General features: G+C 38.4%; 1 non-coding gene across 1 annotated transcript; it reads right to left on the bottom strand.

The window, feature by feature from the left end:
* Positions 1 to 2,987: 2,987 nt before the first annotated feature.
* On the bottom strand, positions 2,988 to 3,094 carry LOC114404502. The gene has a single exon (XR_003665014.1). It is a non-coding gene; the product is annotated as a small nucleolar RNA R71 (small nucleolar RNA).
* Between the last annotated feature and the right edge of the window lie 595 nt (positions 3,095 to 3,689).

Raw genomic sequence — 3,689 nt, forward strand, 5'->3', positions numbered from 1 at the left:
TAATTTAAATAAGTCAAGGCAACAATCAAAGTCATGTTTGTAGAAGCATATGTTATATGAAGTTTTGATGATGCCAAAGATGAAAGCTACTCAGGATTGATCAAAGTCAAGATCACAAGAATTCAAGAGAAACGATGAACTATTAGTCTATATAATGTTAAAAGAATTCCTTAAAAGTGATTGCACAGGTTTGACCATAGGTTAATTTTTCAAAAACATCTTATAAAAGTTTTTAAGCAAAACTCTTTTTGTGAAAATCTGATTTTCTCTCTGGCCACATATTTGTAATCGATTACCAGTGAGGAAATTTTAAAAATAACTCCCAAAAGTCACAATTGATCACAAGATTTTTAAAGGCCACCAAAGGCCTATAAATAGGTGACGTGGGTGATGTGCCATCATTTTCTTCTATTTTCTAAACCCTTTTTGCACCATTTTAATTATTGATTGGTCTTAATTGTCAATTAATTAGGCAGTTTTATTATTTGGGCTCATTTAGCTAATTTGATGTTTTAAATCTAATTTCAGGAATTAATGAAACATTGGGCTTAATCCGGATTTTGGTTGTGGACTTGAAGAGGGCAAATAAAGCAGCGCTTACCTTAGTTAATTTCTAATTAGGAAATTTCGCAATTTTATTTTATGTTGTTCAGTGTTTATTTCGTTTTGGGCCAGAGTATTGTAATAGGGACCAGTGACTTTGAGTGACTCTTTTTAAATAGCTGCCTTGGGATTCATGCAGGGCATTTCTATTCTACTATGCTATTTTCATTATTTAGAGCTTTGGTTTTAGGTTTTCACGTTTTTCTGTTCCCTTGTTACAGTTTTCGTTCTTAATGCAAATTTCCGTTTTCTGCTTCTAATTACGAGTTCATTCTTGCTTCTTCTTCTACTTTCATTTACGTTTCTGTTCATTTACGTTCTTGTTCATTTACGTTTCTGCTTCATGCTTCATTTGCGTTTTCTGTTTGAATCCATGGAAGGCTAGATTTTTTGGTGTTGTTTCCTTTTGAGGACGAAGCCCAACTCTCTTTGAGGTTTCATTTGTAATGTGGTTTCCTGGCAGTTTTCCCTTCACCAGTTATCCCAATTTCGTGAATATTAATCAGTGCACGCTTCGTGTTCGATTAATTGCCTCTAAGCCTAACTTGCGTTCATGCTTAATGGACAAAGGGCTAACTGGTGTATGTGGTGCCTAATCACGTATTGAAAACCCTAAGTTGATTTTCGCTTAGTAAATTGAAATAGGGTTGGATTAAGTGGTTGACTGTTAGGGACGAATTCTCCATAACCCAGGATAAGAGAGTGGCTTCTGATTCAGAGGAAACAACCCGTTTTTAATATTAGTGGTTTCGTATTCCATTTTATTTGTTCTGCTCTTTAATTACCAAACAACCAAATCCCCCCCCCCCATCGTTACTGTTACTGCAAGTATATTATGAACATTTTGCTTGTCACTGCTCGTTGGGAAACGACCTAGGATCACTTCCTAGTTACTGCATTTTCATGTTTATTTGATTTGGGTATGGCCTCGATCAAATTTGGCGCCGTTGCCGGGGAGAAGTGTCCAAAGGTTCATAATAGCTAGCTAGTGTTGTGTGTTTAATCCTTTCGTGTTTTATGTTTAATTGTTAGTATTGTGTTAGTATTGTGTTAGTATGTGTGTTAGTGTTGTTTAGTGTCCTGGTATTTTGTTTAATGTGTGTTCTATTTCAGTCTTGGGTGTTTTGCTGTGAAGATTGTGCTTGAAAACAGAGTAGTAGTAGAAATCAGCTTGCGGAAAAACAGAGTAGTAGTAGAAATCAATTAGAGACGGATTTTAGCGACCACCCATGCTGAATTATTTGGGATTTTTTGTTTTAATAGCTAGGGTTGTTATTTTTGGCTGAATTTTTTTGTGGTAACTTCTTTTAATCCATATTTTGTGGGAAAAATAGCTAGAGCCTTTAGTTTGGTCAGATTTGAAAGTTCCAAAAAACTAGCAAATTTTGTGTTTGTCAAAACTTCAAACGGCCATAACTTTTGCTCCGGTTATCAGAATCGCAATTATTATATATGCATTTGGGGTAGAAAAAAATTTCCTACGCTGTGGCAGCCTGCCACAGGCCGGCTAAGGTCTCAATCGTCCAAAAAAAGCGATTCTGTCAAAAGTTTTTTATTTTTCAAGTTTTATTCACTTATTTTTCTTAACCTACCAATTTTAGCTTTCATAGTTAGACTTTGAATTTTTGTCTGAAATTTTTTGTGCTATCTTCTCATCATTTTATAAGGTTGCTCACAAAATTTCAAGTCATTTGGATATCATTTGAGGGTAGCTGTAGTTCAAACCTACACCTTTATTTACATGACAAGGCAACTAGTTGTGTGCATGCTGAATGTAGTGTATGACTAGAGGCAATCCATCTGACTTACAACCCTTTGATCCTGAGATAGATAGGACATTTCATAGATTAGTTAGGCATCATTTTATACCTTTTGATCATTCTCAGCATTCCATAACTGGTGAATCTGTGCATTCTGTTATTGGTGATTTTGAACATCCTGATCTTGAGCATTATAATTTTGAGCATTCTGATTCTGAGCATTCTGATTTTGCACATTCTGAGAACATGGCACAACCTCCACCCCGTGAGAGGACTCTAAGGGAAATGGCTGCACCTGATTTCACCTATGAAAGCTTGTGCATCCAATACCCTGATGAGGATGTTCCATATGTTCTTAAAACTGGACTGATTCATTTGCTTCCAAAGTTTCATGGCCTTGCAGGTGAAGACCCGCACAAACATTTGAAAGAATTTCACATTGTCTGCTCCACCATGAAACCCCCAGATGTCCAAGAGGATCACATATTTCTGAAGGCTTTTCCTCATTCATTAGAGGGAGTGGCAAAGGACTGGCTGTATTACCTTGCTCCAAGGTCCATCACGAGCTGGGATGACCTTAAGAGAGTATTCTTAGAAAAAAATTTCCCTGCTTCCAGGACCACAGCCATCAGGAAGGATATCTCAGGTATTAGACAACTCAGTGGAGAGAGCCTGTATGAGTACTGGGAGAGATTTAAGAAACTATGTGCCAGTTGCCCCCACCATCAGATTTCAGAACAGCTTCTTCTCCAATATTTTTATGAAGGACTCAGTAATATGGGGAGAAGTATGATAGATGCTGCCAGTGGTGGAGCCCTTGGAGACATGACTCCTGCTGAAGCCAGAAATTTAATTGAGAAGATGGCCTCCAACTCCCAGCAGTTTAGCGCCAGAAATGATGCCATAGTCATTAGAGGAGTGCATGAGGTAGCTACAAACCCATCTGCATCATCTGAAACTAAGAAGCTTGAAGGCAAACTGGATGCGTTGGTCAACTTGGTAACCCAGCTGGCCTTGAATCAGAAATCTGTACCTGTCGCAAGGGTTTGTGGTTTGTGCTCCTCTGCTGACCACCATACAGACCTTTGCCCTTCCATGCAGCAACCTGGAGCAATTGAGCAGCCTGAAGCTTATGCTGCAAATATTTACAATAGACCTCCTCAACCTCAGCAGCAAAATCAACCAAAGCAGAGCAATTATGACCTTTCCAGCAACAGATACAACCCTGGATGGAGGAATCACCCTAACCTCAGATGGTCCAGCCCTTAGCAACAACAACAGTAGCCTGCTCCTTCCTTCCAAAATGCTGTTGGCCCAAGCAGACCA

This window comes from Glycine soja, unplaced genomic scaffold, assembly GCF_004193775.1.
Source record: "Glycine soja cultivar W05 unplaced genomic scaffold, ASM419377v2 tig00104370_1_pilon, whole genome shotgun sequence".
In the NCBI taxonomy this organism is placed as follows: domain Eukaryota; kingdom Viridiplantae; phylum Streptophyta; class Magnoliopsida; order Fabales; family Fabaceae; genus Glycine; species Glycine soja.